We start from the raw sequence: 16,419 nt of genomic DNA, 5'->3' as shown, positions 1-16,419 counted from the left end.
TTGCCTAATAAGGAAGTACTAAGTAGGAAGCCTTCTTGTTTGTTGGCGGGAGGGTGAGAACTGTTCTATGCAAAGTGTTGGGAGTAACGTTGGTAATGTACACCTTCTCTGCTATCTTCCTCTTGCAATAATCCCAACCAGTTCAGAGAAGCAAGGAAGTAAAACTGCAATTTGGACCTAAAAGTTTGGAGAATGCCAGACAGTTGTAATCTTCTGGAACACTTTCCTTCTGGATAAAACTCTTATGAGAAAGGAATGAAATCATTTTGGATCCTAGCCTCTTTATTATATTATCACATCTTTAAAAAACATATTCAGATCAAAAAAATGTCAAGAACAATGGAAATGAATTTATGACTAGAGTCATAAAAATACTTTTTCTTTTGTTGATGCTTAGAGACATTGATCAGTTTGCATTATAACTAGTTTATTTATAATTAGTGAGAACTAATATCTTTCTATCACTAACTGTTGTCAGGAAACATTAAGTGCATTCAATTCTAATAACAACTCTATGTGCCAACTATTATTACTACTACCCTCAATTTAGAAATGAAGAAATGAGAGCATACCAAAGGTCAAAGGTCACAGAGCTAATAAATTCTGGAAGTAGGAAAAAAACTTGTATCAGGTGCCAAAGTCTATGCTCTTTTCACAGAACCAACCTACCTTCTAGGAGTCGAGTATAACTTTTAACATCATAATACATGTTTTTTTATTCCTATATTATATATTGACATTTGCAAATTTAAAAAAATTGACTTTCTACCAACTTGTATTGCTATTAGGGTAATACAGATTATGGTGAGACACTCCCAACATTTGTAAGTAAGATTGCCTTCAAGAGAGTTCAATTCATCAAATCCAAATAAAACTGCTATGATTAACCATCTGCACTAGAAAAAGATACTGCCCATAAATTATGAGTTAATGCTAATAACTGTCGATGAAAATAATCCATAACCAATCTATAAATGAAAATTTGGGTGAGTTTATTCTGAGCTGAAATCTGAGGACCATGGCCTGGGGCCTTTCTTCCAGAAGGAAGAAAGGGCACCAAAGAAGTGGGGTGCACAGAGTGGTTATATACCCCCATAGAGGATGTTTCACATAGGATTGAGATGTCCCTTTCACAATAGTCGCGCGACTGCTCTGTTTGCACCACGATTTATGGAAATAGCAGGTAGGTCTTCTGTCTCAGTGAACACTGCAGGATGGCAGTCTGTTGTCTCCAGCTGAGTGGTCACAGGTGAGCTGGGTGGTCAAAGGTGAGTGCAGCAATCAGTTCCTAGCCTAAGGAAAGATGCTTATCCCTAAGGAAATGCCAATGTGGGGGGAAGTTGCACCTTTATCTCAAGGGCCTTTGTTCTGGCCATAGGAAATGTCTAAGCAGATATACAATGTGTCCTCAATAGCCACAGTCAGGCCCTTTTGGAAAAAACAATGTCAAGCCAAATTAGGTTTATACCAAATGGCTTCCTCATATACTCCAATATATCCTATTGCGTGCCATTTTTATTTGTCAGAACATAGGAATTCTGAGAGTTACTTCTGAGACAATACTGTTTGTGCATGTAATCTACCACATAAAGATGGAACTGATTAAACCTATTTGGAGAAAGATTGTGGAAACAGAATGTGGGTGCTGAGCCATGGAATCAGGAGAAAAGAAAAGTCTCAGGAGCAAACATTGGCAGAGAGCATCCACTGACTGTTCCAGGTAAAATGAAGCTTTGCTAAGTAAAGTGTGAAGGTTTCCTTGGCAAGTGTATCCTTCCAGTGCATGAAACAACTCAGGCTACCTTAGCTAAAAGTGACTTCAGATAAACTGCCTTCTCTTGTTCCGAGGCCAAGCTCAGTACTGTGGTTGGCCAAGTTAAGTTTTCTGGTCAGCTTTATGGTTGTAAAGTAATGCACTGATATTCTGGTTTACATATCAACCTTTGTATGCTGGTTAATATGGGTCAAGTTTTACAAATGAGAGAAAGGGAGAAGTTTTTTTCCTGTCACGTAGATCAAATCCTGAATATGGTGATTCAACCAACTTCAATGTTGATTGCAGGGAATTTCCTCAACAATCAGCTACTTCTCTCCACATCGCCCTCCTTTCATCTTATTTTTCACATTTTTAAAGATTTCTACAATTTGTACATGTCTTGGTAACTATATTATGAGTACAAAGAAATCATTTAGTAGACGTTGTCTGCTAACATATTTTGGGCACTTCACTCTGGCCTAAGTCATGCATTCATTTGTTTTAAGAGATTTTCTCTTACCGTCTTCTAATCCCAGCCATCTGAGGTATTTATCAACGAGGAAAAAGAGAATTCTGCAATTTTTGTTTATATAAATATACTTATATGTATTTTTAACTAGGATGCATGTACACAGCCATGCATCTAAACTAAAACAGGATTCAATGAATTTGCAATTTTCAAACTCATTTTAGAATTCTGTTGATATGATTGATTATGCCCTTTAACATGGTATGGTAAAGAAAATAAGTTTGGTAATCACTATCTCTGAACAGAAGCTCTCGGCCTTGGGGAGAAGCAGGGCTGCCTTTACTGCTTGTGTTTCTCCACACTGACATTTAGTCTTCTTTTCTACACCAACAGCCTCTGCAGAGGAAGCTCATCAAAGGCTGTGCAAACAAACCTAAGGGCCTGAGACTGAGAGCAGAGGCCTCCTTTGAGTGCCCCTAGTGTGGTGTATCTTTACTCTTCCTTTATGTAGTTGCCTCCTCCTGCCGGCCTCCACCCCTCCCTTTCTCCATCGCTCCCCAACTCATGTGAACCACAGATGGAAAAGGCTTGGCTCACTGATGTTCCGCAGTCATTCGCTCACGTGTGCTGCATTCCAAGGGACCTTAGGTCTACCTGGCTAACAATGTGCTTAGTTTAAAAACAGCTGTGACTGGTGGTAGCCTACTGCTTCCTCTCCCATTCTCCATAACCTATTCTCTATTTGTTGCTCACTGCTCAGTCAGGCAATTCAACATAAATGTCAGTGTGTTCCTATAGGTGCAGAATATGTTATGCTATTCCACAGTAAATTAGCCCCACTATCCATTGGTAGCTATTTACTTTTACTGGTGACAAATAGAAATGGCAAGCAATAGGATATATTGGAGTATATGAAGAAGCCATTTGGTGTAAACCTAATTCAGCCTGACTTTGTTTTTTCCAAAAGGGCCTGACTGTGGCCATTGAGCATGCATTGTATATCTGCTTTAAACGTTTCCTATAGCAAAAACAAATGGCCTTAAGATAAAGGTGCAACTTCCCCCCACATAAGCATTTCCTTAAGGATAGGAATCTTTCCTTAGGCTAGGAACTGATTGCTGTGCTCACCTGTGACCACCCAGCTCGAGACAACAGACCTGCCACCCTGGTGTGTTCACTGAGACAGCAGAGCTACCTGCCGTGTCCATCAATCGCTGTGCCGACAGAGCAGTCTCACGACTATTGTAAAAGGGACATTTCAATTATGTGAAACGTCCTGTTTGGGGGTATATAACCACTCTGTGCACCCCACTTCTTCGGTGTCCTTTCTTCCTTTAGGAAGAAAGGCCCCAGGCCATGGTCCTCACATTTTAACTCAGAATAAACTCACCCCAAATTTTCATTTATGGATTGGTTATGGATTATTTTCGTCAACACTGAAGAGAAAAGTAATATATACACATGCAAAAATGTACTCTTCTGGAAACTCTTAGGGAAATAAAATAAAAAGGGAAGAGATATGTGAGTAATTCTAGAAATGGCACTTGATAAAGAAACAGAAGTGTCAGCTCTACAAAGCAAAATACTCAGTAGGGAGGAAGGTGGCTTATTTGGGAATGCTTAAAGCCATGGAATCCTTGATTAGCTTGGTGGTTTGCTAATCAGTAAAGAAAATGAGGAGCAATGCACTTGAGGTTGACTAAAACAGATTGCTTGAGAGAATCTGAAAGTCAAGAAGTTTCCTGCTAGGTAACACCTCAGAGTGTCCCCTATACTTTCTTTGCCTGTCTTAATTGAATTGTGATCAGTAATTCTATGTTGAAAAACAAATGTCATTTGTCAATTTACAAGTATTGGTCAAGGCAAAGACATATATAAAATACTTATCAAAGGAAAAGTAGTTTTTGTATTCTCCTATTTGGCATCAACCTACAATCACTAGAATATATTAAAGAACACTTGTTTCTCAAAACATTTCTATCTTTTTAAAAATTGTAGGTATGGTATTTGATTTGTCATCTTTTTGGAATTTTTTTCACATTTACGTCACAGTGTCTGACATCTCTTTGATGTTGTCTCTGGTAAGAAAACAAGAGACAAAAGAAGAATAAAGAAGTAATGGATTATATCTATAATCTGGATATATTTTAATTCTCAGGTGGCTCTGTACCAACAACAACAAAAAACAAAAAAACCCACCCTGGATTTATAACATACTTTAAAAATATTTAGATTTATTGTTTCATTTTAATCTCATAAAAATGGAAACTTTCGTTATTTCACTGTGCAAATGAAAAAACTAGGCAGGGAAATAAAGTGGCTTGGTCATTGCTATGGGGCTACTCAGTGGATGAGTAGACACAGCCCCATGGAAACATCAAATTCCTTGCTATATGCTAAGTCCTTTTTGTCTCCTCTTCTCTTCCTTGGATACAGAAAATCTGCAATTCCGGTGGCTGATCATAAAAGAGAAGAAGATAAGTTAATATATGATGTTTTCTCAGTAAATAGAACTGTGTGCTCACATTGCTAAAATTGAAGCTTTTCATAAAGAATGAAAGGTCTAAGTCTCTTAATTCTATCCGGAGGTTCAGATTAATTACCCTTTTCAGTCAAGGTCACTGACAGTGTAAAGAATTTCCAGGCCCCCTAGAGCCAAGTGTTATCTTTCTCGTACAGCAACCATGGATGCTTAAGTAAATCAATACATGGCAATTAGCAGGTAATAGGCATGATTTTTAAGTAGAAATAAGATATGATGATCTTGCTGTAGACACATCTGGCTAGCCATGAGTGAACAACTGCTGCTATCTTGTTATTGTAATAAAAGATCCATTTCAGTATAGAGAGCAAAAGGTTATCAAAAAACGGAAAAAAACAGATATGAAATTTTCAAATTTTGCTGCTTTTAAAAAATTATTCCGTAGGATTTTATATATCTTGGGATGGCATGACTCTAGAGAAGAGTGATTCTGTAATATTGTATTTTTTATTTTTATAATAGTCTTGATTTTTTAAGCAGTTTTAAGTTTATAGAAAAATTGAGCAGAAAGTACACAGAGTTCCTACATACTCTGACCCCATACACACACATACACACACACACACACACACACACACAGTTTCTCCACTGTTAACATCCTGCGTTTATGTAGAACATTTGTTACAATTATTGAAGCAATATGGATACACTATTATTAACTGAAGTCCATAGTTTACATTAGGGCTCACTCTCTGTGTTGGACAATTCTATGGGTTTTGACAAATGCATAATGTCATGTATCTGCCATTACAGTGTCATACAGAATACTTTCGCTGCCCTAAAAATCCCCTGTGCTGTATGCTGTGCCTTTAGATAAGATTCTACAGTATTGTATTTTTATTTACGAAATGCTAATGTGATTGCATTTTGACCATAAAATTCGATTTTATAGGTATTTCAAGATTGATTTAGGAGCTAGAATGGCGTGATTTTTCCTTTTAGAACTTCTTTGATTTATTTTTTTGTTATACATCATTTCTATAAATGTTTTGTGGCTACTACTGTAACACAGTAAGAATTTAAGACCTTGTCCTTAACTCAAAGAACTTGCAATTTAAGTCAAATTAAAAAATGAATGGAGGAAAATTTAAATAATATAAGGAATAAGATGGCAGGCTAGAAAGCAGTAGGATTAAGGGCTGAATGAGTGACACGTATAAAATTGGGGAGCGTTCAATGGAGCGATCATACACAAGAGCATGAGGTCAAGAGACAGGCTTAGTGGATTAGGAGGGCTTTGAAGAGGAGAGGGATGTGGACACTCTAATAGAAAGGAGGGCATTCAAGGCAGGTGAAAGAGCTTGCTCAAAGGTCCTATGAAGGGGAATTTGTATGCCATGCCTCTGGGCTGGTCTCAGAGCACAGGCAGTTTGTGGGGCTCTATTTGGTCCCACTTGCCAAATGCCTTTGCCCACATTCCTCATTGAGAACTTGCCGGTTTCCTAGTGGCATCACAGGGCAGCAAGACCCATCCCCTCTGCTCCAAGACTTGCAGTCTTTGCCTTCTCAGCTCTCCTTACTCAGCCCTGGAAAATTTCTTCCTTGTTTAGACAAAACTTTTCACTCCACAGTACTATGCTCAGGATACTGGCTTAAGCTTTCTGGGGAAAAAAAACTAAAAGGGGCACTAAATGTCTTTTTTTTTTTCCTAACCTGTTTCAAATGCCTTCTAAGCCAAAGAAGTATAGGGATCTCTGTGTCTGGGGTGGGTGAAGGCAAAAGGAAGAAAGGGGAAATATAGGGAGAAAATAAAAGTAAACTTAGGTTAATATTACAAAAATCCCATCTTATCACAAAAATGACTGCATTCAAATATCCTAAACTTGTTTCAAAATTAGGTACAGAACCAGAAATGTCTGATGTTACTAAGATGCATCTGGTTCCCATCTCACAGAGATGTTGAGAGCAATTTCTAATGACAAGGGATAAAAGAATGAGGAATAAATGAATCCTATTAATAGTCTCCGACCGTGGGGAAGCGTAAGAGGCTATAGGAACAGTTTAGCGAGGATGTCCGAGGACTGGCAAGTTGGCTTCAGAGGGACTCAGCTTGCCAGACTTTCTGTTTAAGGCGACAGATTGGATCTCCCAGGGAAGTCCTGGGCAGTTAGTGCAAGAAGCGAGTCTTTAAATTAGGAAATTAAATTACGTTAGGATAAAAATAAGTGTCCTAGGTCCATGTGAGCAATTTGTAACAGGTAGAACTTTAAGAATTTGGTAAAAGAATACAAGAAGATAGGAAAAAGTCTGTGTTGTGATCCAAGGCACAAGCTCTATCCCTTAATAAAAATATTCTCTCCTGTATGTAATTGAGTGAAGGTAAGAAAGCCCCACAAGTTGGCATTCATCGTGCCAGGGCAGAGAACTCAGGTGTGTTGGGGGTGAGGTTGTGGTAGAAGAGAAGAGATTAGGGAGAGGTGAATTAAAGGAAAATTATTTCTTTACTCACAGCACTTATGACACCAAATGTATGGGTTTTCCACATCAAACAATTCTCCAATTCTATGTGGACACTTCCTGGGTGTCCAACAATTTCATTCATTCTGACAATACCTACCTAGAGTTAGTGCAGATTCCACATGCTAAGGGCTTGGTCCCTCAAATGCCTGCCACTTCAGACAACAGGTCCCCAGGCTACCCACACTTCTGTCCAACTTGGCTGAAATTGAGTGTTCCCAACACCTCTTCCTCAGGTTTAATAATTTACTCACAAAATGACTCAAAAACTCAGGTAAATATTTACTTATGTTTACTGGTTTGTTATAAAGGATACGATAAAGGATACAGATGAACAGCCAGATGAAGAGGTAAATATGTAGGGTGAGGTCCAGGGTGAGCCAAGAGCAGGAGCTTCTGTCCCCGTGGAGTTGGAATGAGGAACACTCCCAACATATGGATATGTTTACCAACCTGGAAGCTGTCTGAATCGTGTTATTTAGGAATTTTTGTGGAGATTTCATCATGTAGATGTGATGAGTTATAATACTCAATCTCCAGCTCCTCTCCCCTCCCCAAAGGATGGGGGAGTGAGGGAGCTGACAGTTCCAAACTTCTAATCATGGCTTGGTCTTTCTCGTGACCAGTCCCCATCCTAAAGTCATCTAGGAGTCCACCAAGAGTCACCTCGTTAGAACAAAAGACACTCCTATTACCCAGGAAACTCCAAAAGATGTAGGAGCTTTGTGTCAGGAATCAGGGACAGAGACCAAATATATGTTTCTTACTGGGTGACACTGCTATGCTTCACTGTGTTTGTCTGAATCGGAAAGGAAATGCTCATTGTTTTTTAATAGCTTCACTTGCACTCAGAAATGTAGCGTTCAGTACCTTTGTCTGATTAAAGCACGCCCAACTAGGATAATCTCCCTTTTGATTAACTCAAAATCAACTAATTTGGGACCTTAATTACATCTGCAAAATTCTTTCACTTTTGCCATCTTCTTGTCACGGTATTTTAGACGTCAGCCTGGACCAAGGAAAAATCAATTGTCCAAAGTTTCTCCTTGATTCCAACTTGTAGAAAATATTATTCTTGTATATTCTTATAGACAATTACGTATCTTATATTGTAGACAATATTATTCTTATTTCTAATCTTTTATCTAAATTGAGATATTACAAACATGAAACATTTGAAAATTTTAATCATGTGACCAGGTATCTTAGTGTCATTGAAATATCAGAGAATAAGTATAAAAACACGTTAATCCAATTGCTTATATCTATAAATATAGTTTGTTCTCCATTGTCCAAGTAATTTTTTTCAGAAATATAAGCATTCAGTATTAAATGGAAACATTTACAAATACTTGAAACTAAAGATTAATTGAGCTTTATTGACATCATCACAGAAACACAAACAAAATCAGGTCAACCAAACAATTTTACTCATATCACATCACAACCCCTTTTTTCAGATCAGAAGAGAACATGATGAATGTAGTATCATTCAGGTCATAGACACTTGGCTATTTTTCTGCAAATACTGCTTGAATGAACATTTTGATGTGTGAAAATGCAAGGTTAGCTCTTTTTTTCATTTTATTTTTATTTTTTTGAAGTGTTTATATATTAGGTAGAATATATTTCCTGAAAATACTTTTAAACCATTCTTCACGTGTGGTACTTTATTTTTCTGTGGAATGGAGGAGGTGATTTATATTAGTTTTAATACTCTTGCTCTAAATTTTTATATGCTTAACCTGCAAAGAATGAACTTTCAGCAAATAAAAGTATGTCAGTGGGGAAACTCACAGTGATTGTTCTCTGCTGGAAGGATTAAATAAACGTAGAATTCCAAGCAGGCTTGGGCAGTGAACTGTAAAAGAATAAGAGAATGTGAGGGCAAAATAATCTATCTTCCATCACCAACTGATCATGTTGCCTGTGCCATACTCTGGCAGTAGCAATGAGGTAAGTTTTCCTTTTCTCTGCCTCTCCAGCAGCTGAGTTGGAGCCCTCTGAACTGACACCCGCCGACGAATCAGGACACTGCTCACTGTTAGTAACAGGATAGGGCCTGTAACCTAAGAGCTTGGCTACCGCCTGTTAGCTCTTTCAACATGAAGCTTCCTTATAACTTGTAATACCTGCCTCACTGGTTTGTTACTGAGAATCTAATGGGAGAATAGTCACAGAACTGTTTTGTAAACAATAATCTATGTAAATGTTAGTTATATAATGTTGTCTCAGGAACTACACAGACACACACACACACACATATATATACATATACAGTCATATACTGCATAATGATGTTTCATTTCAACGACAGACTGCATGTAGGGTGGTGGTCCCATAAGATTAGTACCACATAGCCTAGTTGTGTAGTAGGCTATACCATCTAGCTTTGTGTAAGTACACTTTATGATGTTCACACAATGATGAAATTGCTTAATAACATATTTCAGACAAGAGAGGAGAAACAACACACGAAGGATACGCACCTTTGGATTTATGTTAGTTAAAACCACAAGCTGATGGTTGAGATTTGTATAAGAATTTAATTGACAGGTAATTGTTATTATCTTCATCAGTAGATGAGGAAATTGAAGTTTAGGAGTTTTAATAATTTGTCCAAGTTGAAGATGAGAACCAAGATTCGAACCCAGATAGGCTTGAGCTAAAATTTGTGGTATTTACATTTACTTATTTATTCAAAATATTTCTAGAGGATCCTCTAAGATACAGAATTTCTGAGCAATATTGCCCTAGTTGCTGCTATTTTAGAGTTTACAGTTGAGTGGGAGAAACAGAAATTAATGTAGTAATCAAATGAGGAAATGTAACTGACTAATCATTCAAGCCTCAGCAAAATATCTCCCTAGAGAACCCTCCCCATCCCCACCAGCGGTGTGGCCCCCTCCCCAATAGTCTCTCACACATCACCCTGTTAGAATTTCCTCATAGCACTTATTTGTTTTCTGACTTGCATTTTTGTTTATTTATTGCACATATCCCACTAGACTAGAAGCTTCTGAGAGCAGGGATCTTATCTGACTAATTGACTGTTGTTCCCCAGTGCATGGAATCATGACTGCCTGTCTTATAATTTAATTATTCATTAAATGTTTGTTGAAAGAAGGAAGGAAGAAAGAAGGGCTCCTGAGGGGAAGCACAGAGTGCTATGAGGATAGAATATACTTTACCTGATAGGAGGAATCAGAGAGATTTGAGGAAGTCATACTTGAATTGCAAATCTGAAGGATGAATGAAGTTCTAAAGTTGTACAGTGTGTGCACACATGCATGTGTGTGTGTGTGTGCTGGGGTAGGGGAGCTGGGAATTTCAGGTAGAGGGGAGCGTGCAGAGGCCTGTGATAGGACAGAGCCTGTCAAATATGAAGAAAGGGAAAAAGGCCGAGGGCAATCTAAGTGCAACATGTGGCAGGAGAAGTACGTTGGGCCAGAGCCTTGCAGGAATTTTGACTTTATCTGAAGAGCAATGAGGAGCCATTGAAGTATTTTAACCAGGAAGGAAGTATAATGATGCTTGCATTTTCAGCAAGATCAAGGTTAGGTAGAGCATAGATATTGTTTATGTTCAAAAGCTTCAGGGTTTTCAGAGCTGATTAGGGTAGATCCCACAACAAAAGCCAGGTACCTTCAATTCAGTCCTCTCTGCATGCAAACCATCAAATTGCTTATTTGAAATAATTATTGTGTTTTCAACTAGAAAAGGTTACATCCACATGAGTACATATCTTGAACTAATTTCTGAAAATTTTTGTGTTATTAAATTCCTACATAGATCTCAAGTTGCAGATTATGTTTTCAACCAAACTACCTCTAAAGATAAAAAGATATACACTCTGATGAGGTTTTTTAATTTTCATTTTAGAATCAAGAGTAAAATCCCCAAAAATATAATTATTTTCATTTTAATACATCTATCTGAACATTCCCAAGAATTTCAAAGAATGAAGAAGGAAAACTGGAAATGGGTGAATATTGGAATAAGAACAACCAGTACCTAAAATGTGAAAGTAGAATTGGATCTCATTATATAATATAAAAAGGATTAAAAAACTCACAGCACAAAGGAGGTCTGTGTCTCTTCCTTTGATGTGCCTGTGTAGTGAAACTGCAATTAGTGGTAATAGGAGTTGCATGTGTAGCTCAAAGGGGCTTGATGCAAGATTGCAGCAGGGTACAAAATGGTACAAGCAAAATCCCGTCCTCATTACCAACATATAATTTTATTGTCTCCTTTAGATAGCATAATTTTTCCGTTATCAGAATTCCTCCAACCCATTACATCACAAATGCAATTATAAATGCATTATAAATTCATCCAAGCTGATAAAAAATCAAACGTAGCAAATTGATTTGAAGTAAAGAAGGGGGTTAAAAAGTAAACGATGGTCAGGTTGTATATGGAATGTTACCTACTCTTCTATTCTCAAGGTTCCAAAGAACAGATGCTTACTCTTAAAGCCAAGTACTTTGTTCTGATGCAGAAGCATCTTTTTTTTAGGTTCTGGTTTTAATATGCTAGATTTCTCTCAGGCAGTAGGTAATCCCTTAAATTTTGTAAACTGGCATTCATTCATCTGTTCCTATAACAGTTTATGCAGCATTTTCCTAGAATTAACCTGCTTTTAACAGTCTTGCTTAGCTCTGTGTAGAATTTCCACACAAGCTAACATGCATTCCACACATTCAAAGATGTGCAACCGTTTAAATAGGTGAGCATATCATATGCGTGTAATAGATGTATAAATATGTTACTAAACCAGATGGTCCTCCACACTAAGAATGTGTTTATATATATACATATAACATCACCGTACACAAATAAAGCTTTTTAGTTATAAGCAAATTTGTTAAGTATATCATAGTGTTTAGCTATTTCTCTTTCTTAAAAAGTATTTAATCATTTAAATCTTTTAGGTTAAATTTCCTCCATTGAGTCAGGCAGTTTCTATTATCTTCTGCATTTTAATGCCTGTTTTTCTGACAGAATAAAGTAATAAACTTGTTTTCACCTTCTACAAGATTTTTGTGTTCATTATATAATACACAATAAACTTTAATTCATGTCAATAATTTTGCTGGTAATATCATGGTAGAAATGGGCATTAATTTGAACATTGCATTTCCTTTTTTCCCCCTCTAGTTTATTAAGAAATTACCTGCTTAAATATATGAAGTAGTGTTACAGATTTACTCACACTACAATTTAAATGTAATAGTCGCTTTGTCTACTATCAGTCTGAACTGAAAAGCCCTGATTTTCTGGGTAGTAGAGGGGAAAATTGTCCAACTGGTTTTAAATTTAATTTGAGCAAAAATTTAAGTCTTTTTATGTAATGCTTACTCTCTTCAGATAAAAATTCTCAGCTTTTCAGTCACTCCACCAGCCTCCTCCCTCCTTTCTAAGAGAGCACTCACTTAAAGGAAAAGTGGTGCTTGGCCTGCCACTGCTTTCTGGGATCTGCTCTGCTCTGTCTGTTTGCCTGACAGCTATGTAACCTGCTGTTGAACAATTTACCCAGTGATCATGATGACTGGCTCCCATCCTCTTCTCAGTCTTTTTCCCCAAAGAGGAGCAAGCTAAAATCTTTACCTTTTTGGCAAGTAGGGGTCTTGAAAGAGGCGATTCTGAAGGTAGAAGCTACCTGAGAACTGAGAGGTGAGATAGATAGAAACTCTGCCAACTTTTCACTACCAAATCTGCAAGTCAGCAACAAAACACACACAACTACATATAGCTGTCGTGGATCCAAGAAGCATCTCTGGCTACAATATGATCTCTAAAAAGCCAAGCACCCTGGAGTTCTGGACTCATGCTGTCACTACTTCACTACCTTTGATTTCTTCTAGCTTTCTACAATCTGAGTTCTGCTTTTGCTACTTCTACGATATCATAATTGCTGGTCTGGTTAATCTAAGTACTCTGTACTTTTATGGCACTATTTTACAGTTATTCTTAGCTAGGACAAAATTTTATATCAAGAGGAAATGAAAATTTCAAGGAATTTTATAATTTGTAGATTCAAGTTCCAACTTGTTCTGCAACGTACAAGTTGGGTAATTATGAGTAAGTGCTTAGTCTCTCTGAGGCTCAATTCACAAATGTTAGCTAGAGTTAAGATGTCTACTTACAAGATTTTGAGGATGGGGCTGTTGTACAGATAATACCTACAATAGTACTTGAAATTTCAGTGGTAGCTAATAATAGAAGTAATAATCTAACTTTAACATTTAGGACACAGAAAAATCAGATTATTTTGAGTTTATGCTTTGTCATCAACTATCAGAATGCAAGAGGATGCCAGTTTTGATTTTCTAAGTAAAGTGCTTATTGCATGTAAATTCTAATGACTCAAAAGAATATCTCCTATGAATTAAGCAGATCACTTGTTGAAAAAGGTACCTTATCATCTAACATCCTATAGATAGGCCATGCTGGCTCTTGAAGCACTAGAACTGAAGAACCTTCTTATTAAGCCAAAAGTTATGCAAAGAGATCCCCTGGGTGCTAAACATATTCCTCGCTGTAACCCCATTGTAACCACAGGCCCAATGTCTTCTTATGATCAAAGTCAATTACTCTTTGTGGAATTGATGGGTAGGACAGAACCAGCTCGTGTTAGACAGTTCTAGCCACATGGTCACTTAAAGACTCATAGTCAGGCACTGTATCTTTACCAGGACCCAGAAACACACCAGGAACTGCTTTTCAAAAGGTCAACCATTCTCCTCTGAAAATGGTTCTAGAATTGTAGGGGACTACACTGATTATCTTATTAGGCTTGCCATAAACCTGTCACCTCATCTTTTCTCATGCTAGATATCTACAAAATGATAAGGTCTACTGGATCATGTGTCCTAAGCAGCAAAGGTCCCTGCATTCCAGCACGGATCTGCTGCTGAACTCTTGTCCTGTTCAGTGTTCTAATCACAGTCGGTGGCTTTTCAGGTCATCCAGTATAGGGGCCAGAGAGTAACACCCCCAGGAGTGGGTTATGCTGCCTCCAAAACCGAAAGAACCTCGCCAGGTGTTGTGCTTCTTTCTTGGTAGTGGCAGATGCCAGGTGCAATAATTTGTTCTTTCCTTTGAAGAGGTTGGCCCAGCATTCCTGAGATGACAGGACCTTTAAAAATCTGAGGGACACAGCAGACCCTTGAACCTCTGTTGGGTTTATCTCTCACCCTCTAGAGTACATCTGTCTTACTAAAGCCTCCAACATACTTGTCATTTCTGGTTTATTTGTTTCTACTAGCATGATGTCATCAGTATGGTCTGCCAACAGGATGTTCTTCAGGATGTGCAGCCAATCCAGATTTCTTTGACAGGAGTAAGCGTTAACATAGCTCTGGGGCAAGACTGTAAATGTATACTATTGTCACTTCCAAGTGAATGATAATTGTTTCTGTTCTTTTCTGAAAAGGATGAAAAAGGACACATTTTCCAGATCAAAGGCTTCATACCTTGTACCTGAGGCTGTAGTTATCAGTGCTAGCAGAGATAGCATGTCTAGTACAGCAGCTACAATGAGGGCTACTCCTTGACTGAGTTTGGGGTAATTGGCTATCGTCATCCAGGAAGCATCTTCCTTTAGTAGGGGCCAGACTTGTGATTTAAATGGAGATAGGTTGAGACCACTAGCTCTGCCTTTTTTAGGGGTACAACTTTTTGCCATTCCTCACTCGATATGATATTGGTTTTGATTTTATTAGGAGAGCTGTTTCAGAGGCCCTGATTGACTTTCCACACTATGGCAGGACCCAGGCAAAGGAAGCAATATACAGGCTGTGCTGATAGCCAAATATGTCCATTTCAAGTGTACACTTGGGGAATGGGGACATTACTGGGTGAGTTCATGAACTGAGTGGACCTTTGTAGGCTGGTCCTTGGCCAAGACTCCATTTAATACCTGGCCCTATATGCCCCTTCTCCAACAGAGCATTCATCATGACACTTTAGTTCCCCAGTTCAATATCAACAAGAATTTTGTGTCCAAGGACCTAGAAATGTTTAGGTATTTCCTTTTCCTTGATGAGCTACTCTGAGATGGAGATTAGCATGTAAGAAGTTTAGTAGGGAGTGCTAGACTCAACATCTGTGGGAGGGCAGATAACGAAGCAAGATTGAGCAGAGGGAGGAATTGGGCTGCAGGGCTGACCCTACGTGGAGCTCTGAAGGGAGCCCTTTCAAGTTGTCCCACATTATGGTGAGGATACAGGCCTTTATACGCCCCCTTCAACTACTCACTGGATGGAGACTCCCCTTGGGAAAGGGATGTCACCTTGGACAAGGCAGCTTTCTAGATGAAGGTAATTTCCTGAGAAGGCTGAGAACCGAGAATTGTCAGCCCACAAGACTCCCAGCGACCGAGGAAAATTCTTATCTCCAGAGATGGACCTGTTTGGCACGTTACGATATCCCCTGAACCTTCCATCACCCAACTGTGGGGAAATGTTGGTGTTAGAAATATACCAGGCACTCAAAGCCATTAATAGAGAATAAATAGAAAGCCACCTTCAAAACATTGCCTCTGAACACTTTGCTACTTTTGAGCTTTTGTTCTTCTAATAAGTATGTTTTGTTTTTTACTTTTTAAAATTGTGGTAAAATATACATAACATAAAACTTACCCTTTTAACCATTTTTAAGTGTTCAATTCAGTGGCACTAAGTACATTCACAATATTGTGTGACCATTGCCAGTATCCATTTCTAGAACTTTTCTGTCATCCCAAACAGAAACTCCATACCCGTTAAATCATAACTCCCCATTTCCCTCTCCCCTTCAACCCCAGGTAACCTCTATCCTACTTTCTACCTCTATGCATTTGCCTATTCTGGGTACCTCATACAAGTGGAGTCATACAGTATGTGTCTCTGGCTTATTTCACTTAGCACAACAGTATCAAGGTTTATCCATGTTGTAGCATTTGTCAGAATTTCATTCTTTTTTAAGGCTGAATTTTATATATATCACATTTTGTTCATCCATTCATCCGTTGACAGACATTTGGGTTGTTTCCACCTTTTGTCTATTGTGAATAATGCTGTTATGAGCATTAGTATACAAATATCTGTTTGAGTTCCTAAGTCTTTTGGTTATAGAGCCAGAAGTAGAATTGCTGAACTAATAGCTATTTTTTAAATTATAGCAGTACATAACATTTGTTTTATTCAAAAT

This window comes from Equus caballus, chromosome 3 (assembly GCF_041296265.1).
Source record: "Equus caballus isolate H_3958 breed thoroughbred chromosome 3, TB-T2T, whole genome shotgun sequence".
Classification (NCBI taxonomy): domain Eukaryota; kingdom Metazoa; phylum Chordata; class Mammalia; order Perissodactyla; family Equidae; genus Equus; species Equus caballus.
The sequence above is the reverse complement of the archived record's forward strand: the minus strand, read 5'-3'. Positions refer to the sequence as shown.